The 14883-nt window shown below is 42.7% G+C and overlaps 1 pseudogene; it reads left to right on the top strand.

Moving 5' to 3' along the window:
* The first annotated feature begins 1068 nt into the window (after positions 1-1068).
* LOC126482643 (5S ribosomal RNA) lies at positions 1069-1186 on the top strand (annotated as a pseudogene).
* Positions 1187-14883: the final 13697 nt, after the last annotated feature.

A 14883-nucleotide genomic window follows, 5' to 3' on the forward strand; every position in this document is an offset into this window, starting at 1 on the left:
TGACTAACAACAATTAGTTGCCACAAGTCATCAATGAATTCAGGAAATAAATGGAAGACGTCTTATCATTCTACATCTTGACAGTGCCATCCGTCACATAGCATGTAACACAATTTATTATTTGATGGAGAAAAACATCGGATTAGTGTCTCTTTGCACCGATTCACCTCAATTATTGCCTACTAACTTTTTTTTGTACGCTTATATAAAACCAAAAGGGTGTGAACAGATTTGCAACACCTCAAGGAGCTACTGAATTCTTCGAAAACCATATTTTCGAGGTGTCAACATCATAGTGTATAATGCACCCTCTCGATAGAGGAAGCTCTACAAAGGAACAACTCTCCAGCTAAGCGGCAGTGAAGAATGCGAATAATTCAAAGATTTCGCGTGCGTACTTTTGTCGCGTAAGGAAGGCACATTCCAACAGCAATGGGATTATGTATTGAGCTCATGAGTATTATTAATACCTTTCATAAACAATTATTGGTGATCTGAAAAGACTAAGAAATACCATTAATAATATCCAACGCCAAACCAGAAAGTAATTCTGTCTCAGGCCAAGGCGTTTTCGTTGTGCGCTGTCATTCTTCAGTGACTCCTGGCCCTGAAAGTTTACTAAAATTCCTCATCTGAAAAAAATGTAGGAATTAACATAATCGGTCATAGGTACTGACGAGGACAGGTTTTTTGCCTATTAGGAGAACAATTAACGAAAGAGCACAAATCAAGCTCGAATTGTTTGGTCATTGAACAATATGGCTCCTTTACTTCTGGTGACGGCCTCTGAAAAATATGGATACAGTTCATGCAATCCAAAATGCTGTTCGGAGGTGATAATTCATATACTACTGCTAAATAAAACGCAGCTGGATGGTTAAATTTTAGATTGTTACTGTGTAAGTACGTACTATTCATTTCACAATCCGTTGTAAGATACTTACATAAACTTCAAAATTCATGGAAAGCAGGGAAACCTCTGTTCAGTGGTAAAACATAACGAACATTAATTCTAGTTGTTACAACCTGTTTCTTTAAGTTTTATTTGTTTGTTCTCTATTCTTCATTGCCAACGGTCTTGCCGCAGTGGTAACACCGGTTCCCGTCAGATCACCGAAGTTGAGCGCTGTCGGACTGGGCTAGCACTTGGATGGGTGACCATCCGGTCTGCCAGGCGCTGTTGGCAAGCGGGGTGCAAACTGAGGAGCTACTTGATTGAGAAGTAGCGGCTCCGGTCTCGGAAACTGACGTACGGCCGGGAGAGCGGTGTGCTGACCACGTGCCCCTTCATATCCGCATCCAGTGATGCCTATGGTCTGAGGATGACACGGCGGCCAGTTGGTACCTTTGGGCCTTCATGGCCTGTTAGGGAAGAGTTTAGTTTAGTTTTATTCTTCATTTGTTCGTGGATCATTTCTTACAACGATATTGGACATGTCACGTTTGCGTAAAGCTTACATATGCATAGAGCATACAGTGATATATACCAGTTATTACTACATTTATAATCTGACTGCTACATATATCTGCTAGTTACAAGAGGATAAAAAAAGAATTAAAAAATATATCACTTGTTATAGAACTTACACGAAAATGTCATTAATGTATGTTATAAAAGGCACCAATGGCAATACAAAAAAAAAAAATGGTTCAAATGGCTCTGAGCACTATGGGACTTAACTTCTGAGGTCATCAGTCCCCTAGAACTTAGAACTACTTAAACCTAACCAACCCAAGGACAGCACACACATCCATGCCCGAGGCAGGATTCGAACCTGCGACCGTAGCGGTCGCACGGTTCCAGATTGTAGCGCCTAGAACCGCTTTTTTTTTAATCTCATTTTGTTCTTACTGTTCGTTCACTTTGTTCGTGGCTGACGTCCGATGACACTCGTTCAGGTTGTTCGTTGATCTGTTCACTCAGTTTTTATTACAGAGGGTAGCTAAACCCTCTGGCCGAACACGCTGAGCTACCGTGCCGGCTAGAACCGCTCAACCAACCCGGCCGGCAATGACAATATAGTTCATTTTCCTGTCATTCCTTGGTCTTCACTCAGCACTGCCAGAAAAACAGAGAAAAAGTAAAGGATAGCAGCATCGACGTTTTGGCACGAAATATTATTTCATACGTCCCTACATATTGGAAGTGATTCTATATAAGTTACAATATTAAATTTGTTACAACTTCCCTTTGCAGTGTATACTGGCATACTATTTAATTTTTTTATTTCAAGATATTCTTTAACGCTGTAAGGGCAATTATTGATCAGATGGCTTTTTAATTTTATTTTAAAAAGAGACATACTTTCTGTCATCTTTTACACTGTGGTAAACTGTTATACAGCATGCGTGCAGCATTTGTAGGTTCTTTGTCTGTTAATTTTATAAGATGGTCATTTTTTCTTCTTGTATTATGTTCTAGCGATGCAGTGCAGTAAATTTTCAAGTAGATAATTGTTTCATATATGCACTGAAACTACTGTTGAAATTTTTAGTTGCCTGAATTTATTTCTGCGGGTTTCTCTAGGTTATGCTATTGCGATGCGCCGTACGACTGTCTTTTGTAATCTTAATACCCTTTGTGTGTGCACATTTGCAGCATTTCCTCAAACCAGGGTGCCATATGATAGACGTTTAGTGAACCATAAGGTTTTGCCAATTTAAAACACGTTTTTCGTTTATTGTATTTGTAAACTAGACTAACAGTATCAACTGCGTACTTCAACTGCGTGAAATAGAGCAATGTTTTGACTTGAGGCGCCACGGAAAGTTTGATATACCAAAGACGCCCGGAACAAAAAATGTTTGTGAATTACTATGTTAGACGTTACGTCATCACGCACCCTGCATTTTTGTAAAGGAGGGGAGACTAAGGCTTAACGTCCTGTAGACGACATGTCCTCAGAGATAGAGTGCAACTTGCGTTGGGAAAAGAAATAGAAAATCGCTCCTGGCCTGATTACAGGAACCATCTCGGCACGTCTGTCATGCTATTTAGGGAAACCGTGGAAAACTTAAATCTAGAGCGGCGGACTGGTATTTGAACCGGCGACTTACGATTACGAGTCCAGTGTCTTACTATTGCACAACCTCGCTGGATTGCATTATTGAGCGGCAAAGGGAAGTGCTGCCCATCTCACCTTGGCTATTGCCACCGACTGTCATGTGGCGATCTCGGGTTCGATTCCCGGTACCACCGGATACTTTTCCTTGGTAGGAGGACTGATGCGGGGTGCACTCAGCCTCTTGAGGCCAGCTGAGGAGATACTTGACCGACTAACAGCGGTTCCAACGTCAAGAAACCCGACAACGACCGGGAGAGTGGTGTGCTGACCACGTGCCCCTCCGTATCGTATCCAATGACTTTATTGGCAGGGGTGACACTGCGGTTGGTCGCGTCCGATTGGCCCGTCTAGGGCCAGGACGCGTAACTTGCTTACTTTACTGGAGGGAAGTGCGGGGTGTGAAAATTGTAGAGTGTTAACTGCAGTAAGCAGATTCAAGTGCATGCATGTTGGAGTAGTTTTGCAAACATGCAGAGACTTGTACATGATAGACTGCATCAAAACCAGTCTTCGGTTTCGCATAGCGGTTAAATATGAAGTGTGGCGGTTTGCGGTATCAATTACTTTTAGGTACTGAGGGCAGCACTAACAGCAGGCTAGAGGATTTAGATCTCGAAGTACCGCCTGCCACTCCTTCAGACTCCTCAACTTCAGCGGGACAATGTCCGGTGACGAGTGGCGAGGAAAGTGCAAGGCTTCTTCAAGCAACTACAGGTACTTTCCTAGTCTCCACGTTTTCTGGCCATATCGTCCACCGATCGTGTCTGGTACGTGGTTGGTCTGATACTTTTTCACCAGAGACCTCTGTCACCAGCTGCTGAAACTTTCACTCGCACGGAAAGCGTGTGGAGGCAGATCCTCTAAAAAGAGGTACAGTCAATTCCACATGAAAGTGTACGCTGGTATCTGTATGAAGTAAAAGACACTATTATAAATATATGTTTGCACGAAAATACAAGTTATTACTAACTGCACAATTACCTAACAGTTGATTCAATCGCCGCCATTATCGATTATAGCTTGTAACCTTTTTCGTATACTTTTCAAGATATTTTCTGCATATTCTCTCGGTAACGATCTCCATATCGTCCTGTTTTTAAATGACAGCTGCTTCAAAGTATATACTGGCTTTCCTTTGAGCTTCATCTTAATACACTACCAAACATTTTCCATCGGATTTGCATCCGGAGACATTGCAGGCCAATCCATCGTCGACACCCCATTGTCTTGTTTCTACACTGTACAGAGATGGCTGCGATGTTTCGGATCATTATTCTCTTGAAGCACCCAGTTTGCCTCGTTCCAAATAGCTTCTTACTAGACCTCAGAAGGAATTTTTTATAAATATTGCACATTTTTTCAGCGTTTAAATTGGCTGTAAAAAGGTGCGAATAGCCAAAACTGCAACGGACAAAACAAAACATTCAACTCTCACACTCTTTATCCATAGACTGTGCAAAAGCGCATTAAAATACAAATACGAGATCACTACAGTTATGTCGCTGCGGACGTTACATTTAACATTATGGCGAACACTTTCTTGTGGAACTGATTGTATGGACCCTCATTTATTCCATAACGCGAGATTCACAGAGTTTAATTTCAACACGTAGTACCGTTACATTATAACGAATTTTCAAAGTTAGGAATCATGAATGGTTCCTGAATCCTAAGCAGTTGTATATTGTCTTTTATCCTATAATGCGATATACTGTTTGTACTTATTAGAGGTATGACTCTGGTGTTTCAGTTTTCACAATAATTAGTGTAGGTGCGCGAGAATGCCGGTAGCTATGCCCCCACAGCGTAAGTGGAACGGTTGCCAAATTGATATGAGAAATTTCTGCTCGAAAGATCTGAAAAAAAACCCAGAAAATTAGTATGTAGTACTCAGGGCAGACTTAGGAAGCATCACAGAAAAGATCACCCGTATGTTCCACCCTCAGATTTAACGCCACCAATTCGTGTCGATCCAGAATGTAAAATTTACTAATATGTCCACATCTACTACTTAGAAACAATCTACTTAGAAGAGGACACACTGTAGCAGCCCTCAGCAAGAGTCTACCAAAAATTAACCCAATGCGTTCCTAAGCATCCGTATTGGCAATCAAATATCGTCACACAAAATGGTCACAACTACGGAGAAATGTCCAGACAAAGGTTTACCTACAAATGTTATGTAGCTAGATATTCAACTAAACTGCCCAACTCTCGCTACGCCTTATGCGAGGTGTGTAGGGCTGAAGCGAACATGGAACACATATATCGACGCGAGGAAACGATTAGTATTTGGAGCCGGGTAAGAGAAAAGCATACCTATTATCACAAGAAGCTCCATAAATAAAACAAACGTCGAACAAGTTTTGCGACAAGATTAGAAATTTTTCCCGGGAGCTAAACATAATGCATTTGTATGATGTGAGGAAGACCTCCGTTAACAGCTAGTGAAACCGTTGTTTATTAAAGCAAAATCGGTTTGGCGATCTAAAGCCTCCTCATCAGGAGCAACATCGTTAAAAGATCATAGGCGTTAATGGAGTTCTTTCTAACATCATGCTTTTCAACAGCGGTGATTACCTGGAATATAAAATTATTTATCATACGGCATTTTCCTGGCTTTTTGGACACTTGACTTTTTTCTTCCCCAACCTCAAGGCCACTAACATGCTGGACTTTACCGACTATTTGTCTTTGCATCACTGAAGCCTTAAGTCGCATCTAGGAACCAGATATGGACCATCAGTCCACAGTTATCTGCGTGTGATTCTCGAGACAGATTAAGAAAGGGAATGACGATGAAGAGTACGCGTTAGTTAGTAACATAATCACCTGATGGACTAGGACGTTTGAGAAAATCATTTTAAGTTACAAAGAAAAAGATTTGAAACGCATATGGTTTTCAGAATGCAACAGAGAGAAGTTGTTGTTTGATGTAACCTTTTTTTTTAAATTTTACTATTGTTTTAAATGTAAGAGAAGGAAATGACACATTTTGCATATATGTAAATATTTTAAGACTTTGTAATTCTTATTTCAGTTCACTAACAGATTAAGTCAAGAATCCTATCATCGGAGACTGAGTACGAGCTCAAGTTGACAAGGATGGCAAAGCGGGCGCGTCTTTTAGCAGGAAATATTCCAGTATTTTCCTAACGATATTTTTGAACATCACGGAAGCACTAAATCATGATGGTCTGACGGGGATTTGAACCATGCTTCTTGCAACTGCGAGTCCAGCAGCATACCGTAGCCACTGAGTCGCTTCATTCAGTCGAACGGCGCGGTGACACTTCGGAAAACCGCCAAAGACGTACAGAGAAAGTGCCTCGAGCATCGCTACGACATGCGCTCTCTGTAGGCAGTAGGCTTTCTCACATTTGCGAGCCGACAAGATCTAATGAAAGAGACACGGAGACTGAGTACAAGACAAGAGGAAAGGCACTGTTCAAAAGATATTCAGAAGGAAGAACGCACGTGAAAGGTGAGATGGGAAATTATGCAAACGAAAAGCAAAATAGAGGAGGCAGTCCATGGTAGTGATTACATATAGCTGCTACTGTTACTGTTTTTATTAGTGGTAGCAATAACAATGACTGTAGTGACAGTTTAATGTAACTCCCAATGTCATGTAATATTTTAGTACACGATACACGAAACTAACATACAAACTGACACATTCGCAATTTATTTCTTCATTCTAAGCATTGTACTTTGGTTTTGTATAGATAATTCTCAATTTTGATTATTTTTCATGGAATTTCTCTTCATCTAAAATTTGAATCTAGTAAGTAGTTAAACTAATAATGTCAACAAATAACATCCCATGTATGTGTGGAGCACTGCATTATTCATGTCACTTAAATCTTATAATTTTCCTCAAATAAATGACGATTTTATGAGAATCTATATTACCACTACATCAACGGCATTCTAAAAATTCGGGTGTTAAAGTACTTAGCAAGTGAGGAAATTATTAAATTAAAAGTAATGAAAGATGGACTTGCAAATGTTGGTAGTTTCGTCAGTAAAGGGAAATGTTAATGAAATATCATGATAATAATTATGTCATTTAAAATGCCAAACAGTCTATCACAAGAAATCTTATATGAAATTCTATGCATATCCTCAAGCAACAACTGAAAATGTATTGGTTTCTCTATAGCTCAGTATTGGTTTACGTTTCGTTCAATACGGTGCTGTCTCTCTTATAAAATGAAGTAGCTTGTTACTAAAAATGCTTTCGATTATTGGCACAATTAACAAAAACTGCAGCACGAGTGTCATTTTATTTCTCTTTTACTGACTCGAGACTAGCTTATCGTTCTTAGTAACCACACAAACACTTGAGACATTGTTTGTACGTTAATAATTCCAACGATAACACTGTGATGAAATTACTAGCGTGTTTTCTACAAAAATAATCTGGTTAAAAGTATTTATTAATTAACCCAATTAATTTTCTGTATTATGCGATGGAGTAGTAAATTTGTTAGAGAGTACACCCTTGATGTGACTTACAGAAACCTACCATTTCAATATGTTATCAATAGATTTTCGATGCCATACGAGGAGACTGTTGCAAACATAATAAACAATCGCCAGGGAAATGCTCAAAATGTCTTCTGTTGCTACGACACAGTGCGAGACAGGAGAACAGTTTGTTCTGCGAACCTTGTAGTTGCGGCATTGTCTAGTACCGCGTTTTTCAACCTTTTTTTCCTTTCGTGCACACCAAAGTACGGTTCAGACGTTCGCGACATCTCCACATGTGATTTTTTTCCTAGATGCAAAAAAGCGAACACATAAATACATACTATGTGTTTTTTTTTTTTTTTTTTTTTTTGTGGAACGACTACGAGGTACAGATTCTATAAATTTATAACGAAGACTCTCGAATAGGGACAAATGTTTTAAATTCTCGCAGCACAGCAATGTGTCGCACCATGGCGGCTGAGAAAGGCTGGTCTAGTATGTGTAATCTACGCTGACGTAGCATCCACGTGGATTTTTAAAAATTAAATGGCTTCTGAACCGATACTCTTACTGTCAACTACAGGTTCTTTAATATTTTACAACATAAAATATTGCATTACATATTATTATATATTACTCACTAATTATTATCACATTTTAACTATCATATAAACGTTCAGGAGCAACCTCTCTCCACACACACACACACACACACACACACACACACACACACGCACACACACACACAGAGAGAGAGAGAGAGAGAGAGAGAGAGAGAGAGAGAGAGAGATATGCACGCAGGCATGCGCAGTCCTCTTCCCTCTCCCATTCTCTGGCGCTTAGTACAAGACTCATGACACGTGGAATATGCACTATTTTAACATACAATATTTTTTAATTGATGCCACTCTAATATGTGCCACGTCTTTCAGGTAGAACTCCGATTGTATCATGACATGGAGCTATAACTACTCGGTCAAATAGCTCCCCAGCTGCCATCACAAATCTGAGTGCACCCCCATTCCTGTCTTCCCACCAAGGAAAACTCCTTGGCAGCACCGGGAATCGAACCGGATCCTCCAGTCAGCCGTGCTGACCACTCACAAGCAGGGGCAGATGCAGTTCCACCAAGTCCCTTAGCAAAGGACCGAACAAGACGAAACTAGAGGTGTTTCACATCCCATTCTTCTCCACTAGCCAGATCAGTGCGATGGACATGATTCCTGGTGGAAGTCGGGTAGTCGGCGTAAACAGTTGAGAGCATGGCTTGTCATCCCAACGACACTACGTTAACAAGAGTGTATATACACTGAAGCGCCCAAGAAACTCGTATAGGATTGCGTATTCACGTACAGTGATATGTAAACAGGGAGAACAAGTGTCTGGCGCATTTGTTAGATCTGTTACTGCTGCTACAATGGCAGGTTATCAAGATTTAAGTGAGATTGAACGAGGTGTTACAGTCGCCGCACGAGCGATGACGTGGGGCTTTTCCCGTACGACCTTTTCACGAGTGTATCGTGAATATCAGGAATACGGTAAAACACCAAATCTCCGACATCGCAGCAGCCGGAAAAAGATCCTGCAAGAACGGGACCAACGACGACTGAACAGAATCGTTGCACGTGACAGAAGTGCAACCCTTCCGCAAATTGCTGCAGATTTGATGATGAGGCTTCAACGAAACATCATCGATATGAGCTTCCGGAGCCGAAAGGCCACTCGTGTACCCTTGATGACTGCACGACACAAAGCTTTACGCCTCGCCTGCTCCTGTCAACACCAATATTGGACCGTTCATGACTGGAAACATGTTGCCTGGTGGGACGAGTCTCGTTTCAAATTGTATCGAGCGGATGGACGTGTACGGTTATGGAGATAATCTCATGAGTCCATGGAGCCTGTTGGCCAGCAGGGGACTGTTCAAGCTGATGGAGACTCTGTAATGGTGTGGGCGTGTGCAGTTGGAGTGATGTGAGACCCCTGATACGCCTAGATACGACTCAGGTGACACGTATGTAAGCATCTTGTCTGATCACCTGCATTAATTCATGTCCATTATGCATTCGGACGGACTTGGGCAATTCCAGCAGGACAATGCGACAACCTGCGCGTCGAGAATTGCTACAGAGTGGCTCCGGAAACACTCTCCTGAGTTTAAACAGTTTCGCTGGCCACCAAACTCCCTAGACATGAACATTATTGAGCATATCTGGGATGGCTTGCAAAGTGCTGTTTTCCACTCTCTCTTACGGATTTATGGACAGCCCTGCAGGATTCATGGCGACAATTCCCTCCAGCACTACTTCAGACATTAGTCGAGACCGTGCCACGTCGTGCTGCGGCACTCCTGCGTGCTCGCGGGGGCCCTACACGATATTAAGCAGGTGTACCAGTTTCTTTGGCTCTTCTGCATACGCTCGTCCGCGGGATCTCGGAAGACGATCGCCACTCTTTGAGGCATGCATCTCTGTTTTTGGATCTCAGCATTCCAAAGTGATCTGCAGCTGTAATGCCACCTGAACTCCTGTTTTGTCACTAATGCGCCTTTATAGAAACAAGCGCCAGTTGTTTTATTCATTATGGGAGTTTTACTGGATCGTAGGTGTTTCTATTGCTGCTGCGCCCCCTTCGTAAGTGCTTCAATAGTATAAGAAACAATCTCCAATCTGAAAGCTCGACTTGTTAGTCTGAAGAAAGCAGACGTTTGAAGAAAGTCATTCCAACATCTAGACAAATTTCTCAAGAGAAACTTCGAACTGAATTCACTTACGCAAAACGTCAGCACAGGTCGCTTAACAGCATCTCATCACAATCCACCCAAACTGAAAATGCTTTCAGAGTATCCAACCAGTTTAATTAACCAAATTGAGGTTTCCTCCTGGACGGAATTCTGTACATCGTTCTTTCGTTCTTAACGAGGAGGAATGATCAAATGTGGAAGTAACTTCAAACACACCCCAAAGGAATATCATGAGACGTTTGCTGTTCACAATAATTATAAATGAACTGGTAGTCAACCTAACAAGCTTACCAAGCTGTACGCAGATGATATTGTCATTTATAAGGACATCGCAACGTCAGACCATCTTAGCTAAATGCAGGAACATCCACAAAGGATCGACCACTTAGTACAGGGATTGGCAGTTGTTTCTCGGCATGAACGAACAAAGTATTGCGCATAAGTAGACAGAAAGATCCATTACTGTAGGACTACAGTGCTATTGCTCAGCCATTGGAAACAGTCCAAACTGGGAAATACCCAGGAATATGCACCTGGATCGACTCAAAGTGAAACGACCACATAAAAGTAGTTATATCAGAGATAGATTAGGTAGAGTAGAGGTTGTAAGTGCCGTCGACAGCGAGGTCATCAGAGACGGAGCACAGGATCGGGTTACAAAAGGACTCGGAAGGATATCGGCCGTGCGCTTCAAAGTGGACCATCCCGGCATTTGCCTCAAACGAATTAGGGAACTCACGGATAACCTAAATCTGTATGGCCGGATGGGGCTTTGGATCACCGTCCTCCCGAATGCGAGTCCATTTTGCTAACCACTGCGCCACCTCATCAGTAGCAAAAATACTTGCCGGACTGAGATTGATTGGAAGGTTGCTAAGAAAATGTTATTCACCCAAGAAAGAAATTGCTTACAAAACACTCATTCGACCGTTTTGGGAATACTGCAAGGCGTTCTAGAACCCTTATCAGATAGGTTAATAGAGGAGACAGAAAAGATTCAAAGAAAAGTTGCGTGTTTCTTCAGTTTTGTTTTTAGGCGCTAAAACGTTACAGAGACGCTCATCCAATACGAGTGACAGAAGCTACAAGACAAGCTTTGATTGTAACAGAGAGGTTTGAAGTAAAAATCGCGTTTATATCGAGACTAGCTGACAGTCATTCTTCCCGAGCGCCGTTCACAAAGGGACTGGAAAAGAGAGAATGCTAATGATATTCGATGTATCATCCACCGCACGCCGTACATCTACATCTACATGGATACTCTGCAAATCACATTTAATTGCTTGGCAGAGGGTTCGTCGAACCACCTTCACATTTCTCTATTATTCCAATCTCGTATTGCGTGCGTAAAAAACGAACACCTAGCTCTTTCCGTGCGAGCTCTTGCTCTGATTTCCCTATTTTATTATGGTGATCGTTTCTCCCTGTGTAGGTCGGCGTCAACAAAGTGACTAGCAGAAAACAGATGAAGATGCAAGTGTGTAAACATGTCGATACGTCCACAGCATAAAAGTGAACAACGAAGGAACGAATCTTACTTTTGGAAACGGCAGCGATTAGTAGGATCCGTTCCAAAAACAGTCATCGTATTGTTTAAGAGAGGTAGTCGCAAACTATTATTTGTCACCTCGATAAAAGCCAGGTGCCCCCAACGACATTGGTGACAGTGTTAGTCCTTCTGCCAAGCGCCTTTCCGCGGTAGTAACACCGGTTCCCGCCACATCACCAAAGTTAAGCACAGTCAGGCTCGCTAGCACTTGGAGAGGTGACCGTCCGGATATGCCGACCGCTGCCGGCAAGCGGGCTACATTCAGCCCTTGTGGGGCGAACTGAGGAGCTATTTGATTGAGAAATAGCGGCCCCGTTCACGAAAACTGACAACGGCCGGCCCTTGAGAGCGGTGTGCTGACCACATACCTCTCCATATCCGCATCCAGTGACGCCTATCGGCTGAGGATGACACGGCAGTCGATCGGTTCCATTGGGCATTCCGAAGCCTATTTGGTATCCACAAGACATGGTCAGATCTCAATGCAATGTACTACATGTACTTACAGCCAGCGGATATGTACGAGAGGCGTTTGAAAAGTACGTGCAAAGTCCGAGAGATGGCATCACCGGCGCGTGTCGACGTCATGTTTTGTTAGTAGCATCTCTGGAAAGTACGCACACAAATATTCAGTCATATTCGTCTATTTCTTTGTATTTGGCATTCGTGTGAATCAAGGAAGTCAAGAGATTGTCAAAAAATGGACGAAAAAGAATTTCGTGTGGTGATTTAGCATTACTTTATGAAAGGCAAAACGCCTCAGGAGACTGAAGAGAAGCTTGATAAACATTACGGTGACTGTGCAGCTTCGATTAGGTTTATAAGTGGGTTCATAATTTTCCGAGTGGCCATATGGGCACAAGTAATGCTGAACGTTCTGGACGCCCTGTGGAGGTTACGACTCCAGAAATCATTGATAAAATCCATGATATGGTGATGGATGACAGGTGAGTTAAGGTGCGTGAGATTGCTAGTGCTGTGGGCATCTCGAATGAAGGGTTACATAATATTTTGCCTAAACATTTGGACATGAGAAAGCTCTCCGCAAGATGGGTTCCGCGATTGCTTACACTTGACCAAAAACGGAATCGTGTGAAGTGTTGCAAGGATGGTTTGCAGCTGTTCAGGAAGAATCTTCAGGACTTTAAGCGTCGTTTCGTCACCGTGGATAAAACATGGATACATTTACTATACTCCAGAGACCAAAGAATAATCTAAACAATGGGTTACCAAGGGAGAATCTGCACCAAAAAAGGCGAAGACCATTGCTTCGGCCGGAGAGTTTATGGCCACGTCTTTTGGTATTCGAAAGGGATAATCCTCAACGACTATCTGGAAAAGGGCAAAAATATTACAGGTGCATATTATTCATCGTTATTGGACCGTTTTAAAACCGAGCTGCAAGAGAAACGCCGGCGACTGGACCGCAAAAAGTCCTTTTCCATCACGACAATGCACCAGCACACACCTCAGCAGTTGTGGTCGCAAAATTAATGGAAATAGGATTCCAACTCGTTTTACATCGCCCCTATTCTCCAGACTTGGCCCCCTCGGACTACTATTTGTTCCCCAAATTGAAGAAATGGCTGGCAGGACAAAGATTTTATTGAAACGAGGAGGTGGTTGCGGCAAGTAATAGCTGTTTTGCAGACTTGGACAATTCCTATTATTCGGAAGGAATCAACAAATTAGAAAAGCGTTGGACGAAGTGTACAAGTCTAAAAGGAGACTTTGTAGAAAAATAAACAAAGGTTTACCCCAAACACGTAAGTAGTTTTTATTTTTGCACGTACTTTTCAAAGGCCCCTCGTAAATGATTAAAGTTGCAATTCTCTGTGACAGGTAAAACAGCCAACGGAATGCATTAGTTGTTCATGTCCGACGTCGTTACTAGGCCTTATAACCTAAGAGCTGTGAGGAGCGCCAGATGTGTGATCACTGCAAAGCACACGGAGATAAAACGTATTCGTGTGAGACAGCGTTTTCAGCACCGGACAGAGTTTGAAAGGGGCGTCATTGTGGGTCTCTGTTTTGTCGGCTGGTCGAATTGTGCAACGTCGAGATTTTAGGAGCATTCCAGTGTGACAATGGCCCAATCCTGGGCTGCATGGAAATTTGAGAGCACCAATACTCGTCGTCAAGGTTCCGGTCGAACACATCTGACCACGAAAAGGGGGGATCATCGTATTGTGCACCAAATACACTACTGGCCATTAAAATTGCTACACCAAGAAGAAATGAAGATGATAAACGGGTATTCATTGGACAAATATATTATACTACAACTGACATGTGATTCCATTTTCACGCAATTTGGGTGCATAGATCCTGGGAAATCAATACCCAGAACAACCACCTATGGCCGTAATAACGGCGTAATAATGGTGTGTACAGGTACGGCTGCCCATGCAGCTTCAACACAATACCACAGTTCATCAAGAGTAGTGACTGGCGTATTGTGACGAGCCAGTTGCTCGGCCACCATTGACCAGACGTATTCATTTGGTGAGAGATCTGGGGAATGTGCTGGCCAGGGCAGCAGTCGAACATTTTCTGTATCCAAAAAGGCCCGTACGGGACCTGCAACATGCGGTCGTGCATTATCCAGCTGAAATGTAGGATTTCGCAGGGATCTAATGAAGGGTAGAGCCACGGGTCGTAACACATTTGAAATGTAACGTCCACTGTTCAAAGTGCCGTCAACGCGAACAAGAGGTGACCGAGACGTGTAACGAATGGCACCCCCATCACGCCAGGTGATACGCCAGTATGGCGATGACGAATACCCGCTTCCAATGTGCGTTCACCGAGAAGTCGCCAAACACGGATGCGACCATCATGATGCTGTAAACAGAACCTGGATTCATCCGAAAAAATGACGTTTTGCCATTCGTGCACCCAGGTTCGTCGTTGAGTACACCATCGCAGGCGCTCCTGTCTGTGATGCAGCGTCAAGGGTAACCGCAGCCATGGTCTCCGAGCTGATAGTCCATGCTGCTGCAAACGTCGTCGACCTGTTCCTGCAGGTGGTTGTTGTCTTGCAAACGTCC

The sequence above is a fragment of the Schistocerca serialis genome, chromosome 5 (assembly GCF_023864345.2).
Source record: "Schistocerca serialis cubense isolate TAMUIC-IGC-003099 chromosome 5, iqSchSeri2.2, whole genome shotgun sequence".
Taxonomy (NCBI): Eukaryota; Metazoa; Arthropoda; class Insecta; order Orthoptera; family Acrididae; genus Schistocerca; species Schistocerca serialis.